The following is a 23,102-nucleotide window of genomic DNA, read 5'->3' as shown; positions in this document are numbered from 1 at the left end:
CCTCCTCGTGCCATTCTGAGCCTAGCTCACCGGCCTCCTTCCTGGCAGCAATATGGTCAGAGGAGGAGGAGCAAGCCTTCATCGCTCCACCATCACCAGTTTCCTCCGTCACCTCTGTTCCCTCATCAGGGAGGAAACGTCGTTCACCCCGCTGGCACCCCCTAACTCAGCCAGATTCTGGGACTTCTGAGCAGCCGGCTGGGGTGAGTGACAAAAACGCGTCCTCTATCCCATCCGAGGGGGGCGGTTTCATCTTAGGAGACACAAATAACTCTGTTCATGCTCTTGTAGAGTCTAGAACTAAAACAAATAAACTGACGAGTAACTCAGTGACTAAAAATTCAATTAAAAAACTGTGCTTGTTGCTGCCAAGCTTGCATTTCCAGAGACTACTGAGCTAGTGCAGCCCATTCCTCTCTCCGCTGGCAGCTTAGCTGAGCCGCCTCTGCCTCCTGTTTCTGCTTGGAGCCCAGGCAAACTCAGCCAGCCTGCAAAATACTGTTGTTTATCTGTTCACTCAGAACAGAAGCTTCTGAGACAGGCTGTTTCCTCTAAGCTCTTCCAGCCACCATGCTTCAGAGACTCAGGAGGACCTACGCCATCCCTATCTTCACTTAGACCTCAACCACCACCAGCCACTCAGCCATTCCCCACCACTATGCAGGGAGAAAATCTCATTCCTACCCAGGGTGTTTTCCATAACATAGCTGTCTTAGGGGCAGTTAGCCACTCCAGGGCCTCACCAGAGGCTAGGTCTCAGTCCCCAGCAGACTCTGGACCCCTGGAGATTGAGCAGCTCCCTAAGAACTGCTCCGTGCCAGCGCTGCCTGGGCAGAGCCAGTGCCCAGTGCAGCTTCAGTTACAGGTGTCCCTGCCAGAGGTGTTTGCGCCTGCTGGTTCTGTGTTGTCCCTGCCAGAGGCCCCCGTGCCTGCTGGTTCTGCTCTGTGTTTGCCAGAGGCCCGTGCGCCTGCTGGTTCTGTGTTGTCCCTGCCAGAGGCCCCCGTGCCTGCTGGTTCAGCCCTGTGTGTGCCAGGGACCCTGGTGCCCGCTGGTTCTGTGACTGTTTTCGCTGGGGGGCCCGAGGAGCCCGTCCAGCAACCTTCCTCGTCAGCTGGGGGGCCCGAGGAGCCCGTCCAGCCACCAGCTGCTCCACCACCTGCAACATCCACGCCTGCAGCAGCAGTTTCATCCACGCCTGCAGCAGCAGTTTCATCCACGCCTGCAGCAGCAGTTTCATCCACGCCTGCAGCAGCAGTTTCATCCACGCCTGCAGCAGCAGTTTCATCAGCTTCAGCGTCGCCTGGTCCAGCCTCCGCATCAGCTTCTGCCTCGTCTGGCCCAGCCTCCGCATCAGCCTCGCCTGGCCCAGCCTCCGCATCAGCCTCACCTGCATCAGCTTCAGCTTTGCCTGGTGCAGCCTCTGCTTCAGCTTCTGTCTCTACCTCATCTGGCCCAGCCTCTGCCTCGCCTGGTGCTGCGGGGGCCACGCCGTCCTCAGGTCCCCAACTGCCACCTCAGTGTCGCCGGCCACTTTCCAGGCCTTTGGTCGGACGTCATCAGCGTAGAGGGCGGCACCCTGAACGAGGCCGTCGCTGCCACAGCCTTTGGCGTGGCCGGTCTCTGGACCTGCGCTGCCACCGCCGCCACTGCCTTCCACGTGGCCGGCCTCCGGACCTGTTCTGTCACCTTCGCCACTGCCTTCTGCATGGCCACTCCCCGGATTTGATCCACCGGTGCCTCTACCGTTGCCGTCCGCGCGGTCGGCCCCCAGAATTGTTTCATCGTCGCCGCCGGTGCCGTCCGCATGGTCCGCCCCCTGAACTTTCTTGTGGATTCGTGATGGATCTGGTTCTGTGTTGAACTGTTTTCTTGTTTATGAAATGCTCTGGACTCATGCTCCTTGTTTTCTTCCCTCACGCTCAATTTGAACTTAAGCAGGTCTTCTTCATTATGTCCACATGCACCGAGCTGCTGCAATGGGATGATTAGATAGTTGTGTTAACTACCAGTTGAAGAGGCATACCTAATAAAGTGGCTGGTGAGTGTCTATTTTTCCAACAGAATTCTCTTAACAGTTTTTGTTTAACTTTGTGTACATCATACCAATCATTTTTCCATCTTTGCATTTTTTGCTCTGTAATACAACAACATTGACAATACTTTTTACCAGGCAGTAGACTTAAAGTTCAAAGGGTATAATAGGAAGTATAACAGAAATGATTGCTTGGCTGTTAGTTCTCTAGCTGTTTGTGTCTGCAAAAGGGTATAATCAAGGGTTTAGTGGGGAGGTTCCTCTGCTTAACACTAAACAGTGGGAAAAACATTAAGAGCACAGTGAAACTCAATCAGCAGCATTGTTGTATGGAGCGTAGTGTCACATTCACTCTGTACAGAAGTGAGTGTAGCTCTTTCTTGAATTCTCTGGCATTCAAGTACCCCAAAAGTATACAAACCTGTCAATTATCGTTTTCTACACTTATGTTAATGTTATTAAATTGTTAGTATGTCAGAAGGTTCACAGAATAATGCTAATGCACACAGTTTCTGTTTGTTATCAAGCCTTTTTTAAGCCATGCAACAAAATGTATTGAAACAACCTTCTTACCAGAAGATTTATATTGAGTTGTCCACAAGTTTGATCAGATCTTATGTATTTATTTTTTGTGGTTATCTGAATAATAGTGCAGTCATATGGTCTAACGTAGGTAGATGTTAGACTGTAGACTGTAAGTAGTAGGATGTAAGTTACATTTATTTCTCAGCAGGACAAGCCTCACATCACTTGTCTACTAAATGTTGCACCATAAATTTGTCTTGCTTAAAATATTTGAGAGTTTCCCAGCAGAACAAAGGGGTCTTTGTGCCTTCCAACCCACCACCTCGCTTGGTTTAGCAAACGGTGCACTTCATTAACTAGCACGCTGCATGAAGTTGAATTGAGACAGGAAGGGAGGAGAGAGCTTGGCTTAGCTGCAAAATGTTTTTGGTTTTGGAGCAATAATGAGCATGATCTTTTTGGTCTTTTCATGTCGATGTAAAGTTTTGGATTGGATTGTTTCGACTGGTTGAATTTATCCTCAGAAAAATATTACACAGTTAGGTTTGCTTCGTTTGAAATCCACTGTGACATTTTAGCTCATTTGTAAATCAGATTAAAAATATTCTCTATTGTAAAGTTTATATAGCTAGAGTGAAACATCTTACAGCTGTTCGTGCTCTCTGTGCTATGATAGCAGCTGGTGTGCTTCTGTTGCTGTGTGGTATAAACGGTATACAGTACAGCCTCTGTCAATTCAAAGGTTTTACAGATCATGACATTATTAAAATTAGGTACCTATAACCTCAGATGAACAACTGAACGTGGCAGATTACATGGTGTAATTTTGTGTTTAACAAAAATTCTTCCCTGGTAAGTCTGCTGCCCCAGTGACCTGCCCCAGATAAGTGGAAGGAAATGGATAGATGGACAGAAATTAAGACAAAATGCAGAAGTAGAACACCCTTACTGCTTCCACAGGAATTAAGAAAATAAAAGCAACCATGTTCTGTTAATCAAATGCACTTGATTAACTGAATCTCCGCATGAGCGCCTATATAAAAGCAGAAGTTTTAGCAGTTTGCAGTTTTGGAGAATTCAGGTGTGTGCTAATACGATTGGAAGCAGGAAAGACAGACATGATGCAGCTGTTGTTGTGCATCATTCTTGGAAGCATTATAAAGCCATTCCCAAACAACAGGAAGTCCATCATTCTGCACTGAGAAAGATCATTCACACATCAAAAACACTCAAGACAATTACCAATCTTCTCAAAAGTAGTCATCCCAGAAAAGTCACCCGAGTGCTGGACTGTGCAAAGCTCATGAAACGGCAATAATTGGTGGTATTTGTCATGTGTAATATATGTTTTGTTGTTCATCACAGGTTCTGTTTATTTTGGTAAGAACTAGAGCCGGTTTTATTATGTCCTAATGTTACAGAGGGTGAATTTACTTACCATTACCGTACAAAGGAACTGAATTAATTGACTGTACATATAGGATCCAACTTTGCCAGTTTGGATTGGATCGATATCCGATTCAGTTATTAGTTTAGAACTTCCCTTACTTCCCCTGGAGTAGTAGAGCAGGGCGATATGGCCAAAAATATTTATCACGATATATATTTGAAAATTTGCGATAACGATAGAACTGACGATATAATTGATGCGAGACAAAATACAACTCCACAACATTACTAGCGCAAAAAGACAACCTTCCATTTATTTTCACTTAAACAAGAAGCTGGTTTTTATGTACATTAAAGCTTTATAAAAATGTAACTGTGCAAATGCAAATTCCTTGCTGAAAGTTTAACCAAAAGGCATTTCCAGTAGAAATGGGCTGACATATCCTGAGCATAACCATGTATAATATCCACTGAAGTTAAAAAGAGGTGCTTTGCAACATTAAACTGCAGTGTGCAGTACGTGTTTTTCGGACCATAAGGTGCACGGGATTATAAGGCACATTAAGCGAAACAAAGCAGTCACATAAATCAAACTTTATTAAACTCATTCTTCTTGCTTCCTCCACTTCTGTACCATTGATTCATTAATGTTGAATTCTCTGGCAGCTGCTCTATTCCCATGTTGTTGCAGTATATTAATGACTAACCTCGTATTGTGGATGGATTATCTCAGTTGTTCTCCTGACTGAAGTTTGGTCCGTTTACAGCATCCTGCCATGCGATTGCATTTGTCTCCAACTATCAGGAACCTTCACGTTAACTTTTATAAGTGGAAAAGTGTTAGTGTTCATCCTCCAGCTTCACCGTTTATGTTATGCTAACATAGCTGTGTCGCTAGCGATTACGTCGCACATCATTATATACCAGCTAGCCCAACTTCAGTAACCCTACAAACGTCACTGCTGTTTAGTTTCCTGTCTTCATTTATGTTGGAAGTGATAGCAGAGCTGTACGTTTGATTTTTTTCAGAAATCTCTCAGTCAGAACATGCTATATCATGCTTAGGTAACTAGCGAAACTAGCGAGCTAACTTCCGCTAGCTTCCTGCTAACTTCTAACTCTGTTAAATGTAATAAATTTTGTTTTAATGGATGCCTGGAAGTTAAACTTCATAGTTACACCTGGTAAAGCAGCAATGCTGATCGTTTTATTAAAGATGAAAGAATTTAGACAGTTTTTAACGCTCAGTGATGCTGCAGTGTTCGTTTGACTTGAAGTATACGGAGTTTAGGACCCAGATTACTCCCAGATTTAAGAGCATCTTAGTCCGACAAATACGACAATAACGACGGCCGCTTCCATGTTCTGCAAAAAAATGTGCTTTCCCGTGTATCTGACGGACAAACCCCAAACCAGTTCCACATCACTGAAGTTGCACCATTTTTACAAACCAATTCTGGTTCATCTGTTTCACTCAACAATCGGCCATGTGCGTATGAAAACAAAGGCACTGCGCATGCGCGTTTTACTCATATTCTATCGCGATATTTCATTTTCCTATCGTTGCCTAACATTATACCGGTATTACCGTGAACGGTATAATATGGCCCAGCCCTATGGAGTAGGACATAAAGTTTCTTATTTATATACTGTTAGTTTAATTGTAAACACTTTCTGAGCTAATGCTGGAAGGGGCATACTGTCACAGCTAGCTAATCCACATGAGATAACGAGTACATGTTAACTAACAACATTGACAGTGTTTATAATGAAGAGAAATGTTTATAGCCTAAATGCTATAAGATTAATAAAACTATATGTTCTTGCTAAGAAATAAAATGCTTGCATCAGAAAGAAACATCAGATAAAGATCAGCTCCATCGTGAAGAAACAATATTTACTAAATAAATAAATACGTTCTCCTAAGAAACCGGTTCTACAGTCTGGCCTTTTGTCTCAGAGACTGTTTCCGGATATGTCCACTACTTATCATGAATGCCAAGTCTGCTTTCTGTTTCTATTCTGGATGGTGAGGTGAAAGTCAAAAATAATCCACTTAGGTGATGATGAAAACCTTCAGGAAATCAATATTTGAAGGAGTAAGCACAGCAGGTTCTGATGTAGATCAAGAAAGTGAAACCTGCAATTTTTAGTCCATGCTGGTTCTTTTCCTTAAGCGTCGAGTTCCTACACTCAGCTCTACACAGGCCGCAGGTTGCATAACATGGCACTAAGGTTCTACAGCTTTAAACCTGTGTGACATAAACAGTCTGTGTTTAGATAATGCTTGGGCAACCTGGGTAAATCTGCTGGTTGGCTGTCAGAGATGATCTCGCCTGTGTACGTTGAATTCAATACGGTGGGGTTTATGGACGGAGGGAGTGCAGGTAGAATGAAAAACAGGAACTTCTCTTTTTGCATGCAGCAGTGAACTCCAGACTGTCGGCTGCTGTGTTTGTTTTATTATTGAGAGAACCATTCTCTTATCACGCATTCTCTTGACTGTGCATAACAGGGTTGGGTCAGGTTTGGTTTTGAACTGTTTGAACAATATTATAATGCAAAACTACTAGAAATGTCTCACTGAGAAATTTATATCTAATTAATATTTTAAGTATTATTTTAAGAACAAGTTGGCAGTTCTTGATGTATTTTTTCTGACATTTCATTTTGTGATGTCAGTTAGGTGAACGTAATAAACTACTCGCTAACTACAGAATATGGAGTGTAATGCAAAAGTTTTGTCTTGCGTCAAAAAATATATGAAACTGAATCTAAACTGTATCTGATGTTTTAGGTTGTATTTGCCTAACAAATAGTGGCAGGTTCTTATTTTTATATTTTGGAGTAGAGCTGGGCGATATATCGAGTTTTTAAAAAATATCGATATATTTTCATACGAGATATAAGATGTGACAATATCGTTTATATCGATATAGTCTATGTTATGTTATAATTATACTTGTGGAGCCGCAGGTTTGCCTCTCTTTCGTCCACTTTTGTCTCTACGCAATGTTACTCTGCCTCGCCTCTCATTCACTGAACACAACTCCGCCTCCCTCATAGCTTCACCTGCAGGCAATGACAAGATGAAAGCGGAAAATCTCCGTTAGCGAGTTACCGTGCATGGGGCTGGACGGCGTCAACGTGTTAGCGAGCTAACCGCGCTAGCGAGCTAACCGCGCTAACGACATGCAGCCCGGAGGGGCTGCACGGCCTAAAATCCTTTCATTTTCTCAAAAATCGTCAGTGCGCCTTATGTATGAATTCTGGTTGTGCTTACTGACCGCGAACCGATTTTATGTGGTACACAGCACATCTGTCAAAAAATGTTTTAATATGACTTTGCTAAGCTACGGAGCTGCACCGCTTGATGGATTGTCGGAGGATTACGGCTACCGGGGAGGAGCCTCGCGGAGTGATACGTACTGTGTGTGTATAAGGACCACAAATGGCACCTGTTCAGAGACGTGGTGCAGCTGTGAAATCTGTCTCTTTGTTATTATGCTCAGCGTCTATTAGTTTACATTTTGACTGCACAATTGTGAGCTTTTTGTTATACACAAAAACAACATTGTTTTCTTTTATTTATGGACCATGATTATTTAATAAATGCTGATAATTTATTTTTAAGTAATTTCTTCATGTACATCTACGCTGTATGTAAATAAAAGTGCCCGTGTGACATCTGGGACACAGTGTGACTAAGAACTCTCTTTTTGTTCTTAACTTATGGCTTTAAAAAAAATATCAAGATATATATCTTATATCGCCATCCAGCTAAAAAATATCGAGATATGAATTTTGGGTCATATCGCCCAGCCCTATTTTGGAGGCATAATTTTTGGGGGGTGGGCAGATGTATTTACTTAAATCATTGCTGAGAATCAGGAACACGTGGATTGTAAGCAGGCAAGCTTTAACCAATCCAGCCGTTTAGGTCAAATTATAGAAACCATTGCAGAGTCGGTGAGAACCCTACAGGTAAAGGGTGCAAAAAACCTCTGCAAAAAATTTAAGTTCCTGTTCCATTTTTTTTTCTTAAAAAACACTGTTGAAACAAAGTGTTTTGCCAATGTTAGGCATTAGGTACACTGTAAAATCTAATTACCGTAATTCCCAGAACTCAAAATTAAGGAAACTCGTTGCCTCAAAAAAACTAAGTAAAGCTTACTTAAGATGACAATTTGTGGTAACCTGAATATGATTAAAAATAATTAACAACACTTTTTGTAATGATGTTAAAATGAGCCCAACTTTTATTTTCAAACACAACAAAGTATAACAGCCAACATACTGGGCACTGTTCTGCTGAACAACCATCAATTATATTGCCATCACTGTTATAATCTTACAATGAAAGTCTCAGATGTAATTATTCTGAAAATAAGTTTAGGCCTACCTCAAGTTTGTTTTGTACTTACATTACTTATATGATCAAAATAAAATATATTTATTGTTCTGTCACAAGTGCAGTCTCTAATTTAAACAACACATTTGTTTTGCATTCCAACACATGAGCTGGAATGTTGTATTATTTTAAGGATGGCTTGTTTCCAGTCGAGGCATTACTTCCTGAATGACTATCATGGATCGAGGCGATCCAAATGTAAGTGCAGAAGAAAGTCTTTAACTTCCCTTAAGTACAGTGGCAGTGGATGTGGGTTAGCTTAGCAAAGTCGTACTAAAACATTTGACAGATTTTCGAGCGCCGTGTACCACATAAAATCGTTTCCAGGTCAGTAAACACAACCAGAATTCATACATAAGGCACACAGGATTATAAGGGGCACTGTCGATTTTCAGAAAAATCAAAGGATTGATTTTAAGTGTGCTGTATTTTCCAAACAACACGGTAATAACGACGGCACGCTAGCATGCTCTACCAAAAATAGTGCTTTGTTGTGTATCTGACGGACGAAAGCTAAACCAGCTCCACACCACTGAAGTTGCAGCATTTTTACAAACCAATTCTGGTTCATCCGTTCCATTTAGCGATCTGCTTTCGCTCTTCTCATTCTGCGTCGCCGCCATGTGCGTATGTAAACATAGGCACTGCGCATGCGTGTTTTACCCATATTCTATCGCGATATTTCATTTTCCTATTGTTGCCCAAAATTACACCGGTATTACCGTGAATGGTATGATAGAGATTGACAGACCACATGACTTTCGCGCATTGCATGCCGGGAACTCGTGGCAAAACAATCCAAGTACCGCATCAAATGCAAGCATTTGCAGCACCGCAAAACGTTCATTCTCCGGTTCCAATACCTTCTTGGTTTTTCTTTGCCCCCCAAAAAAGGTATGTACAAAACGAAGGAGAACAATGCCGGACCGTACAAAGACAGACTCGATGAAAAGGCAAAGAAAAGATACGAGGAAAAAAATCAAAGGAGTGAAAGGGTCAGACCCTTACGAGCACACAGAGGGACAAAATACGTTAGCGTGCTGCCCAACTTTCAGCACGCTCATATTTATAATTATACGGTTCTTGGAGTGAGTGCATACACTCATGAAGTTTAGTAACTTCAGGTCACTGCAACAAGCCCAGGTACAGTTTACCGACGGATGGGTACAGGACCTTGAAATGCTCCGTGTAGAACGAAAGACCATCATACAAACAAAGGTAAGTTTACCAGTCTTACAAATCGTCTTCATAAATACTAGGGGTGCAACGATACACAAAATTCACGGTTCGGTTCGGTTCGATACTTTGGTGTCACGGTTCGATATTTTTTCGATACAAAAAAAATGTTCATGCATTTTTAATTTGTCATTTATTAAAATTATAAATATATATTTTAACTCAAAAGTACAGTTTTTAAATTTAACCCTCACCCTTGTGCGTGTTTTTTATTTTGACAGCGAATGCGCACCTGCGGACCACTTATGTGCAGCCCTGGTTATTTAGCTCATCATATTGCAGCCACAGAAATTCTTTTGTCCATGAAACCATAAAGCTGCACTTTCTTTTTGCCTTATAGTCTGATTTGTCATAACTTCTCCGTTTTGTGGTAAGCTTTTCTTTGGCTGTCACTTCTTCACCCTGACCTGTCTTATTTGGCTCAGCAGAACTAAAATATATATCTGTCTGTGAAGGTTCTCAGTCATCCAGGTCATCGTAGTCAAATATATATCCTGCTGCTTTTACACACGCACTCACATAAGCTCACCGATTCTCTGCGCGATCAACCTCTCACATGTTTAAGCTGCGGGAGATTTCACTTGTCATGTTTGCATAGTAAGCTAACAATTAATAAGACGATGTCAGAGGAATTGGTGCGCAAATTATCATCACTCACAGATCAGTGCTGTCGCTCTCTATACACAGTTCGCGCGATTGCAAAGTGAAAGCAAAAAAACAAGCGCAAATTCAAACGCGATTTCAATATGTCACATATTGACAGTGGCTCACCGATGCCAATGACATAATTACCCAGCTACATTTCCGAAAGAATGCAAAAGCATTGACATATATTTTTCCTTCCTACAATAGCCCGACGGGCAGGGCAGAGATAGATTTTGGTAGCCCGACTGAAAAAATCGCTAGCCCCGGGACGTTGGGCTAGCGATATTGCGAGCCCTGTATCTGATTGAGGAATCACTCATCTTTGGAAAAGAGAGTTTATTACAGAGAAATGTCTCTTTCCAAAATAAAAGCTATACTATCCGCTTCTTCTGGGCTATATTCTCAGCAGCATATTAAACATATAAGGAGAATCATGTGCAATAATCCTTTCTGTCATCGTTGTATTTTTACTCAGTTGTATATAGTATTTGTATTTGTATTCTATTTTTATCTTATTGTATATTTATTTTATTTTATTCTACTGTATATAGTATTTTATTTTATTCTATTCTGTACAGTTGTGTACTGTATTTATTCTTATTGTATTCTAATTTTTGCCTCATAACTTTTGCACTGTCCACTTCCTGCTGTGACAAAACAAATTTCCCACGTGTGGGACTAATAAAGGTTATCTTATCTTATCTTATCTTAAAAGCTGTCTAAATGACTCGGCTAAAGTTAGTAGCATGCTTGCTTGTTTTTTTTCTGCTTCCACTTGTCTTTGTACTAGGATGATGTCGGTGTAAATGTGCAGTCATATTCGTTGTGTTCCCACTAGTGCTTTCAGGTTAATCTCGTTGAAATGACCTTAACGCCACAACACGGCAAATCTCCGTTAACGAGCTACCGCCGATCGCCCCGTGCATGGGGCTAGACGGCCAACACGTTAACGAGCTAACTGCGCTAACACACTAGTTCCCACCCATGTAATTGAGCATTGCATGGCACATCCAACATACTGTTTTACTTTAGTCCATGACGCGCTTACCTTCAGGGTCATACGTCACATGAAAACCAAAATAATTCCAAACACCAGATCTGAATGAGGGTGGGGAAGGTCCATGTTGCAAGGAGAGCTTAACTTCTGTCTCGCTAGCTTGCCCTGCGCTCTTCAAGTTTTTCACCTTAAAGGATCACATGTGAAGGCTATAGAATCATTAGCTCACGCTGGGCGCCGAACTAGCCTATTCTATTAACAATGGGTATTACAGGGCACTGGTTTAGCTCAGTGGGATGACCAGGTGACCATATGCCGCATTGGTTTATGGTCGGCTGGCCTGGGTTTGAATCGACTCGCGGCCTTTTGCTGCATGTCTTCCCCCTGGTTTCCTGTCAGTCTCTACTGTCCCTATCAAATAAAGCTGAAAAGGCCAAGTTAAAAAAACAAAAACAAAGGGTGTTAAATCTACTGGGTAAATGAAGTTCTGATTATGGTATGGTATGTCACCTCTCTGTGACATTACTAAGGGCTCTCTGTGGAAAGCCTTCTTGTCACAGGTGACAAAGAAAGCCAAAAACATGATAGATCTGGGCAGTGTGGTACAGCATCATTGGTTGGCCGAGTCTGTTGGCACTTTAAGTATGGTCAGGAAGCTGTGCGTAAACTTTAGGAACCCCCAAATGAATCCAGCACAGGATACACTTCTGATATTAAATTTTATTTGTTGAGTCAAATGTGTTATGTTTTCTCTTGTTGACAGATAATAGCATCTCAGCAAATAAGATGATTTGTGTTCACTTAGCCAGATTGTCTTTTAATTATAATCTGTTCTCATAGTCATTATCTTAGGAACTGGAGAAATGGGGAGGTGTAAACAGCTCTGACAGTCTTTTTATATTAGGATGTTATGACTGAGTTTCTTTGTAGTCTATTACCAAATACTTACAAAGTAAGTAGCCAGTGAACAGTTGTTGGTGGATGAGCAAAACATGGCAAAAACTGAATAAGTAACGGCCAAGTATGGTTCTGTTAAAATATGAAATAATTTCTTTTTTTGTTCCAATTTTTATCAAAGTGCGCCAAAATCTGTCATGGCTTATTTATTTTCACCCACCTGCTGTTTCACATCTGTTCCCTTCATTATGTTTGACCTTCATGAATTGAAACATTGTTCCTGGATTTTATTATTTCCATAAAACGAGCTGTTTCCCCTGTTGGGTCACAATGGCTTTTGTTTAGCTAAATGTCCTGCCCTCATAAACATTCCCTTCTGGCATAGCAGCACTTGTGGGCACACAGACGCCAGATAATATAACTGAAGGATGTTATTTTGTTTTCGTTAGCCTTCCTTCATGTTTAGATAAGTGTGCAATCGTTCACGCAGTAATAATGATCTACTCCAAGAACATTCCACAGTAATAAAGTGGCTGAAGGGTAGAAATATAATATTATGGGCTTTTATAATCTCTGACTGCCTTATCGATGAGACGGGCTTGTGTGTTTTCTGGCCCACGTCGGCCAGTCCTGGCAATCGCTGTGCAAACAGGAACATACTTTAGTTGTATTTGTACAGGGTGTTGGTAGCTGATGGTTGCTAGGGGCAAAATGAGTGCTGGTGTCCTGCTGTCCTCGAAAGGGGTGGCTTTTCTTTCATGATTAAGATTCATCTAAAGAAATAAAACCTGGTAAAGCACAGAGCATACATGCACAGGGACAGCTGTTGTTGTGGTAAGGAAATATTCTTCTGATGTGATGCATCATTAGTTATAGGTGCAGCTGCATCCTACTCTCTAGTCAGTAGTATTTATACTGTAAGAACACCAAATGGCTGCTGCTCTGCTGCCGTCTGGCTCAGCCTGTAGCCGCCACTTTTGTTCTTTGTGGAGGGAGAAGGCCCGGCCCATCACCCCCCGTAGACAGAGTTGCAGTGTTTGTCTCTAACCAGTGGCAGGCACGAAGCAGCCTGAAGTGGATCTATTGCCTACCAGCCACACAAGAAAAGTTGTTATTCAGTCCTCACAAGCAGCAAGATCCAGGGCACAACTGCTTTTCTTGTGGCCTTTTGTTGCTCGCCAAACCTTCTGTCAGTGTTATGCACTTTGAGATGCTAATGTGAAGTCTGAGATGTAGCCAAAACAGACCATCGAGGTCAGGTGAAATCTATCAGATTAATTCTAGTTTAGTCTTTCGAAAGAATGTGTCAGTCAGTATTAGTCATAATAATGTTTAGCAGTAGGAATTCAAACATTCCAGCTCCCTACCAAGTACAAATACCAGTCACCAGTCACCCGTAACAAGCACTTCTTGGTGCTGTGTAGCTGCACAGTACCAGTTCCACATTCAAACCAGAAACCTTCTTACTGTGAGGCAGCAGTACCACTCATGCCACCATCATGCAACCACATTTTTAGGTAAAATGTGAAACTAAAAGTTGATTTCTTGGAACAGAGCTATGAGTGGTTTACAGAAATGTGATCCCAGATACTGAATAACAGCTGCACTAGAAACAAAGCAATGGTTTCATTCTAACCCACTGCTGACAATGGTAGATGTCCTGTCTTAGACGTCAGATGCAGAATAGATGGAAATTCAAAATGTCATGTGATGCTCAATGACGTGCACCCAGTTGGTTCTCGGGTGAGCTTGTTCGAAGTGGACTAAATCTGGTTTAGCTTCACATATTTAGAAACCACTGAGTGGGTTTTGCTTTTTTTTCTTTGACCTATTTCACTTTGAAGGCCAAACAGTCAGATCTTTGGTTCTGTGTATTCTGTGTGGATAACACTGTACCTACCAGGACTGTACGGTGTTTCTCCAACAACAAACCTTGGATTACCCCAGAAATTAAAACCGTCCTCAAGCAGAAGAGGAGGGCCTTCAAATCCAGAGACAAAGAGGAGTTGAAAAGGGTGCAGAGAGAGCTGAGGGGACTGATAAGGAATGGGAAGGAGAGCTACAGGCAGAAGATGGAGAACCAGCTTCAACAAAACAACGTTGGTGAAGTCTGGAGAGGCCTCAGAACCATCTCGGGCCACAAACAGCAGAACTCTCTGCCTGGGAGGGATGTGAGATGGGCAAATGAACTGAATCATTTCTTCAACAGATTTGACTCAGCCATGAGGCAGTCTGCAACATCGGCTGCAGACTCACCCACCCCCACTGCTGCTGTTCCACCTCAGACACTTCACACCTCCTCTATTCACCCTGCTCACTCCCCCCCACCCCCAACAACAGCATCCAATACACACTCAACACAAGGCTCCAGCCTGTCTCTCTCAACCACCCAGGTTAGGAGGGAACTGAGGAGGATTAATGGCAAGAAGGCAGCGGGTCCAGATGGCATCAGCTCGAGGGTCGTCAGGTCCTGCGCGGACCAACTGTGTGGGGTGATGGAGCACCTCTTCAACCTGAGCCTGAGGTTGGGAAGAGTCCCACAGCTCTGGAAAACCTCCTGTGTTGTACCAGTGCCAAAGACTTCACGCCCCAAGGACCTCAACAGCTACAGGCCGGTGGCTCTGACATCCCACCTGATGAAGACCCTGGAGCGGTTGGTCCTGGCTCAGCTTCGGCGCCTAATAAGCTCATCACTGGACCCACTTCAGTTTGCCTACCAGCCTGGCATTGGAGCGGATGATGCCGTCATTCTACGTAGCACTCATAATTCTTATTCTCATGTATATATCTCATGTATATCTCATGCACATATCTTTCTTTCTACATAGCACTTTAATTCTTATTGTCTGCACTGAAGCACCGCAGCAATTTCCTAATGTTGTAAACCTCAACATCTGGCAATAAACCCATTCTGATTCTGATTCTGATTCACCTCCTACATCGTTCCCTCGCTCACCTGGAGACCGCTGGAAGCACTGTGAGAATCATGTTCTTTGATTTCTCCAGTGCCTTCAACACCATTCTTCCCTCGGTTCTAAAGGACAAGCTGGTGAACTCTGGAGTGGACCATCACCTCACTACCTGGATCCTGGACTACCTCACCGACCGACCACAGTATGTGAGGACTCAGGGCTGTGTGTCGGACAGGGTCGTCTGCAGTACGGGGGCCCCACAGGGAACGGTTCTGGCTCCGTTCCTCTTCACCATCTACACTGCAGACTTCTCCCACAATTCCACCCAGTGCTTCCTGCAGAAGTTCTCTGATGACTCTGCAATAGTCGGCCTCATCACTGATGGGGACGACAAGGAGTACAGAGGTCTGACCCAAGACTTTGTGGACTGGTGCCAGCTGAACTACCTCCAGATCAACGCCAGTAAAACCAAGGAACTGGTGGTAGACTTCCGCAGGCACAAGCATTCTCCACTGCAACCACTGAACATCCAAGGTATGGACATTGAGGCTGTGGACAGCTACAGGTACCTTGGTGTTCATCTGAACAATAGACTGGACTGGACTCATAACTCAGACGCCCTCTACAGGAAAGGGCAGAGCAGGCTGTACCTGCTGCGGAGACTCAGGTCGTTTGGAGTGGAGGGCCCACTCCTGAAGAAATTCTATGACTCTGTTGTGGCTTCTGCTATCTTTTATGGCGTGGTCTGCTGGGGCGGCAGCATCTCTGCTGGGGACAGGAAGAGACTGAACAGGGTGATCCGAAGGGCCAGCTCTGTTCTAGGATGCCCTCTGGACCCAGTGGAGGTGGTGAGTGACAGGAGAACGGCGGCTAAGCTGTCATCCCTGATGGACAACATCTCCCACCCCATGCAGCAGACTGTGACAGCACTGAGCAGCTCCTTCAGTGGGAGACTGTGGCACCCACGGTGTGGGACGGAGAGATTTCGCAGGTCTTTCCTCCCCACTGCTGTCAGACTCCATAATAAAGACTTTAACTGATCAAGCACACACATCCATACATATGCAATAATACTAAGTGCAATAATCCTTTCTGTCATCGTTGTATTTTTACTCAGTTGTATATAGTATTTGTATTTGTATTCTATTTTTATCTTATTGTATATTTATTTTATTTTATTCTACTGTATATAGTATTTTATTTTATTCTATTCTGTACAGTTGTGTACTGTATTTATTCTTATTGTATTCTAATTTTTGCCTCATAACTTTTGCACTGTCCACTTCCTGCTGTGACAAAACAAATTTCCCACGTGTGGGACTAATAAAGGTTATCTTATCTTATCTTATCTTATCCCTCTTTTTCCCATTTACTTTACACATAATGATCAATTTATGTAGTGAAATGTGGGCAAAAGTTTGTAGTTCAGCTTTTATTCAGATACTCAGTGAGTTTAAAATCAGCAGGTTTTTGCAGCAGAAAGCTGTTCAATGTGGTGACGATTTAGGGCGAGCCCACCATCCCAGCACGTGTGGCCTAAATGGCCTGGTCACAAGATTTTCTGCAATTTAAAGTTTTTTTCCCAGAGGACCTCTGGATTTCTCCCAGGATTATAGACGTGCGTGATTGTGACCTGTGTTAGTGTTTTCCCAGGACTCTGTGTTATTTTGTCAGCAGGTTGCAAAGTGAAGCTCCCTGTGAAAAACTCTTTATTTACACGAGAGATAACCATATTTTGTACATACACCAGTGCATCTCGTGCTGTTTTGTTCCTGTCATGTGAAGCCAAGTAGAGAAATGGTTGTTACTTCATGTTGCCTTTGATAGTGGGTCAATGAAGGGTGGCCATGGTGTTTGGACTGGTAAATTTTACACCGTCAACCACTTCCTTTACTCAGATATTGGCAGTATATTCTTACCTACAGCAGATGAGCAGAACAATGTTTTGTGACCTGTGACACTCAAGAACCAGTTTCCCTTTGTGAATTGTGAAGTTAGACTACCAGGAGATTCAAACCAGGAACCTTCTTGAGGTGACAGTGTCAATCAACATGAATCCATAAATCTTCTTTTACCAACCAGGTTTATTGTGGGGCAAACATGTGACAAATTTTTTGTGTGTACATCCCTGGTTACTCACGAGAACATGTTTGTATCCCTGGGGCTTTACAAACACACTGGGGACATTTTCTTCCTTGCCAAACATTTATAAAAGTATAGCTTGTGCTGTTTGCTAATCTGCATTGTTTACATGTATGTTTACTTGCTAGCGGTGTTTTTCTGGTTCTTTGAGCACTCAAAACGCTTTAAATAACAAGTCTTATTCATACACACATTCACACAGACTTACACGATGAATGAATTGGGAGCAATCAGAGTTTAGCATCTTGGCCAAGGATGCATGGCCTGCAGATTTTAGCAGCATCAAATGGACAGCACACGTCCATTTGATGCTGTGTTTGTTTACAATGTGTCTAAAGTGTAAGCTAAGCCTGAACCTCACTTAAGTGCTGATATGTTGAATGTAAATAGGATAATGTGTATTTTGTGACTTATTTTAGCAAATGTGGCTTCTGTCATGTTTTTTTTTTCCTTTGTGGAGGAAACTTTTGGGGGGTATTTTTTGTGTTTGTACAACTTTTGCTAAATAATTGTTTAAATTAACTAGTTAACAAGTTACCATGAAGCCATTGCTTCATGCTCCAACCTCTCCACGTCTGGGCTGGAGTCTGTCCCAGCTGTCAGTTAACATATCAAAATCATCAGGAGTTAACCTATGGGAGTGGGTTATTAAATAATACAGGGGTTAGCCCATAGTCTCTAATCTGTGTCAGCTATGGACTTTGTGTTTAACCGTGGTCTCGCATAGAGTCAGTGATCACAAAGTCGTACTGGGTCTGCCTCGTTCAGCACGCAGCCTAAGTGGTGGTTTAAAGTGGTGCTTTAGTGCATGGGGGGATTCAAGCCCTAAGCCCAAGCTTACTATCACAATGCCCCATTATAGCATGTGGATTAAGGCTGTTATTAAACACAAACCTCATTTCCCCATATGAGGCAAAACCAAATAGCCTGGATACAATTCCAGTATTGTACCCCTCTCTGCCGTTTTCTGAGATAGAGCAATTCTTGCCTACCTTGAGGGTATAGTGAGAAATATTCTAATTGATCTGATGTGTATTTACTGGGTAGAATCTTATTATCCATTTTCGATCATGTGAATACTTCTGTGGTTGATTTAGGTAGTTAGCTGTGTGTGCTGTAATCCATGATTTGCTTCATGGCATACATAAATCGAAACCTTACTTATTTCAGTTTGTTGAGTTAAAGAAGACACTTGAAGCCGTCAATTTGGATAAAATAATTTTTTTTTTAGCTTATATAGACCAGAAAATAAATTCATTAACAAAAAGGAACCCCCCAAAAATCCGTTGGGCTCTATATGACTTAGAGCTGGGCGATAGAACGATAACGATATCTATCGCGATATAACTTTTACTCGATAGAGAAATTAAGCTATCGCGATAGACCTCGCTGCTCTTGTCCTCTTAAAAAAAAAAAAAAAAAAAAAAAAAAAGGTCGGCCGATCCAAATTAAGTAGCGCAGAGCCGAACCAATCACAGCCGCAGCTTCACGTCGCGTGACTTGTTACGTACAGCACAAGTGCCAAGCCGCACGTGTGTTTGTTTGGGAAGCAGCCAGCGGGTAATGGAGGAAACGAGTGTGCCGACTAGAAAAATCAACCGAGCGTGACCGAAGAGAAAACAGATGATGGTTCCAATGCCGGAGAGATTGTCGAACGGAAGAGCCATAGAAGTTCCGTAGTGTGAAGGTATTTTGGCTATTTCAAGTCTGACAAAAAACAGAGTAGCGTGCACTGTAAATTGTGCCGAAAGCAAGTCTGGAAATACAATGAACTGGTGCATGCGTCACACTGTGCGCCACGTTATTGTTTCGGTGAAATGAATTTCTACAATATTGTTACTGTTAATTCTACTCTCTGCAGTGTTTAAATGCTTACATATACACACAGTTACTGTCGGTCCACACATACGACTCGGTTCTGCTTCTATGCCCCAGCTTTGTTTACTTTTTCCCACCGAGGCTTCTAGACTTCTGATTGGCCAATATTTCTGCACGGTTAGGAATCTAGCGCCACCTGCTGCTTTGGCATGTTCATAGCACCGTTTTCCTTCATTTCTGCCTTTATGTGTGGACGGGATTATTTTTTTAAAACGAAAACGGTAAATCTCCGTTTTCAAAAATACCCGTGTACGTGTGGACATAGCCTCAGTCTCTGACTGGAAGCGCTAATTCGTCATTCGGCTTTTGTCAGACTAAAGTAACTGTTAAAACTGTTTGAAAAGCTCAGCTATACAACAAGGAGAGATTGAGAATTTCCTTTTAGTTCTCAGTTTATTTGATATTGACAAAAGTTAGTCAGTTTTGTCTGTTCTTCTGTAAAACAAACTAAGATTTATTTTTAGAATTAATACTTTGTTTCTAAGTGGAATTGACAATTTAGTCTGTTTCGTTTGTTCTATTTTGAAACTTAAACGCTTTAGCGGCTGTCTTTTGTGTAGTTTGCAATATTTGCCTTTATTTATCTGAAAAAGTCTCATGTTCCTTAAGTACATCTACCCTGTTGAACTTATTATGGGAAATAAATATTTAAATAAAAACAAGCTGCTGATTATTTCACATTTTACTTGTGAGCAACAGCACATTTAAATCTTACAAATATAGTTATTTGGCTTATATCGTGATAGATATCGTTATCGCCTGAAATGAAAAAAACATATCGTGATATGAAAAAATCTCATATCGCCCAGCTCTAATATGACTTCTCTCACTTTGTGTGTGTGTGTATTAATATCTTTGTGGGTACCAGAAATTGGAAGTTTACTATACTAGACCAACAGCCCTTATGGGGACCAAAATCCCAGTTCCCAGTTTGAAGGCATTTTTGATACTCAAAATGCGGTTTTAGTTACAGTTAGGGTTATAATTAGGTTAGGGATAGGCAGTGTTGGGACTAACGCGTTATTAAGTAACGCGTTACAGTAACTACGTTATTATTGTGGTAACGAGCACGGTAACTAGTTATTATGCCAAAATCAGGAACGCGTTAGTCGTTACTGGGATTTAGATAGGGTCGTTACTCGTTACTTCGTGTGGTGGCATCGCCGAGTTTCCACAGATTCAGTAACATTAGCAAGTGGTGGAGGCCAGCAGGTGGATGAAGGAAAAGGGACGCAGAAGGAAAAGAGACCCGAGGCGGCCACCGGTCCAAGTGTGAACTGAACTTCAGGTAAGAAGTTATGACCTGCAGTCTCTCTGGGTCAGATATGAACCAGGTTTAGGTGCAGTTTATTTTCGTTATTCTGACTTTTTCCGTACTGCGTGCTAGCTAGCATGACGGAGTTTCTATACAGCTGGGTGGTGCTATGAAGTTAATGATGTTGCACTTTATTTTGTTCATAAGTTATTAGAGTTGCCAACCGTCCCGTCTGGTATTCAGAGAAAATATTACGCGTTTCGTATTGAGGTGAAAAGGAACAGTTTGTCCCGTAATTCAGCTACAATGAAAAAGGCACAAAGCTGGAGTTATTCTGTGTCTTTGCTGCACAGCTGCCTCTTCTTCTTTCATTCTCCCCCTCCCTCTCCCGTTTCTACTTCAATCATGAAAACTGATCAATGATCAGCTGATCGGCTCTCTTGTTTGTTTATCGCTCACTTTGCGCCAGAAAGAGGAAACCAGCGGATGTCGCGCTAAACAACAGCAGCACGTTTAAGCTTGATCAGCTATTGTTAGAATTTATTTAATATTAAATTCTAGTATCAGCTGATGTTTGCTGGAGCCACAGCTGTAAAAAAGCTGCTGGTCAGGATGTCGGTTTGGATATGTGGTGAGAGGGAAACATGAAGATGAAACCAGGAGATGTCCTTACTGGATCATCAGAGCTGAACAGGTGATGGAGAAACAGGTTTACCTTTTAGGTGACATGAATGAGTTGAAGGGAAGTTATGAACTGTTTCTGAGAGACAAATAACCCCAGGATCCTTTTTTAGGTAGCTGACAGCTGGTAACTGTGCAGGGGCGGATCTAGCAAAGTGTTGCCAGGGCATTAACAGGGAAAAGGGGGCACAAAGAAATATTTTTCTTTCTTATTCTCATTTAAAATGTATAGCTTTTAAAAAATAATTATCTGAATCTTACAACAAACGATTGATAGATTGATGGATATATACCATCAAGACAGTGAACATCACTGTCACAACAGTGTTTATTTTCATTCAAAGGCTTTATGATTTTTCCTATGATGGTGGGCCAGTCTCTAGTCAAAATGTCCGGGCCAATTTTCTGTCCCAGTCCAGCTCTGTATGCAGCTCATCTGCAGTCTGGTGTTACCTACATCTTCCTATTCAGAAGGCAGAATTTCCAAGTTCTGAGTACAATCGAAAGCACCACGACTGCAGTTTTTGTGTTGGATGTAAAAGGCGCACATGACTCTGTGACGTAGGCTAGAATCATGGCAGCAGTCAATGACGGTCCAGGCGTGGGATTTCTTCTCGTGGAAATATGCACATTATCTTTTCCTTTCTATTGGTAGGTGGCACAGTGCACTTGTGGCAAGTAAGCAAGCTAGAAGACTGGCAAAGTTATGGAAGAAACACATTAACAAGAGAATTCTGAGTAAAACCAAAGTTACTTTCCCTAGTAACTAGTTACTTTGAAAGTAACGAGTAACTTGAAGTAACTGAGTTACTTTTGAGAGAAGTAACTAGTAATGTAACTAAGTTACTATTTTAAAGTAACTTACCCAACACTGGGGATAGGTTTAGGCAAGGCAAGGAAAGTTTATTTATGTGTATTAATATCTTTGTGGGTACCAGAAATTAGAAGTTTACTATACTAGACAAACAGCCCTTATGGGGACCAAAATCCCAGTTCCCAGTTTGAAGGCATTTTTGATACTCAAAATGCGGTTTTAGTTACAGTTACAGTTAGGGTTACAATTAGGTTAGGGATAGGTTTAGGCAAGGCAAGGAAAGTTTATTTATATAGCACAATTCAACAACAAGGTGATTCAAAGTGCTTCACAGAGACATTAAAAACAAAAACAAATAAAAAGCATGATTTAAAATTGATTAAAAAAACAGTAGATAAAATCAGAACAGTAGATAAAATCAGTAGTTAAAATGTAAGTTTTGAAATTTAAGCTTAAAAGTGTGGATTTGGTGTTTTATTCAAATGCAGCTGAGAACAGGTGAGTCTTCAACCTGGATTTAAATAAACTGAGTGTTTCAGGTGATCTGAGGCTTTCTGGGAGTTTGTTCCAGATATAAGGAGCATAAAAGCTGAATGCAGCTTCTCCGTGTCTGGTTCTGACTGTGGGATCTGATAAAAGACCGGATCCAGATGACCTGAGGGATCTGGGAGGTTCATACTGGGTCAGGAGGTCACTGATGTATTTTGGTCCTAAACCATTCAGAGCTTTATGGACCAGCATCAGAACTTTAAAGTCTATCCTCTGACGGACAGGCAGCCAGTGTAAAGCCCTCAGAGCTGGACTGATGTGGTCCACTTTTTTGGTCTTAGTGAGGACTCGAGCAGCAGAGTTCTGAATGAGCTGCAGCTGTCTGACTGATTTTTTTAGGTAGACCTGTAAAGATGCTGTTACAGTAGTCAAGCCTGCTAAAGATGAATTCATAGACTAGTTTTTCCAGGTCCTGTTGAGACATCAGATCTTTTATCCGTGATATATTCTTGAGGTGATAGTAAGCCGATTTTGTTATTGTCTTAATGTGTTTTTCTACGTTTAGGTCTGCATCCATCACTACACCCAAATTTCTCGCCTGGTTTGTGGTTTTTAGGTGTATAGATTGAAGTGCTCTCGTGACCTGTAATTGTTTTTCTTTGGCACCAAAGACTATTACTTCAGTTTTGTTTTTGTTTAGCTGGAGAAAACTGTGGCACAACCAGTCATTAATTTCCTCAATGCATTTATCAAGAGCCTGTACAGGGCCTCGGTCTCCTGGTGACATTGTGATATATA

At 42.1% G+C, this 23,102-nt stretch overlaps 1 protein-coding gene and 1 long non-coding RNA gene across 2 annotated transcripts in view; both read left to right on the top strand.

Annotated features, from left to right (window-relative positions):
* The window catches only part of cdk19 (cyclin dependent kinase 19), a 75,753-nt gene that overhangs the window by 14,420 nt on the left and 38,231 nt on the right, over positions 1-23,102 (top strand). The gene's annotated exons all lie outside the window — the stretch shown is intronic.
* LOC145420542 (uncharacterized) lies at positions 21,771-22,203 on the top strand. The gene is made up of 2 exons (XR_013901865.1): positions 21,771-21,882; positions 22,078-22,203. It is a non-coding gene; the product is annotated as an uncharacterized LOC145420542 (long non-coding RNA).

This window comes from Astatotilapia calliptera, chromosome 15 (genome assembly GCF_964374335.1).
Source record: "Astatotilapia calliptera chromosome 15, fAstCal68.1, whole genome shotgun sequence".
Classification (NCBI taxonomy): Eukaryota; Metazoa; Chordata; class Actinopteri; order Cichliformes; family Cichlidae; genus Astatotilapia; species Astatotilapia calliptera.
Note: the sequence above shows the minus strand (reverse complement) of the source record. Positions and strands in the feature narration are given on the sequence as shown.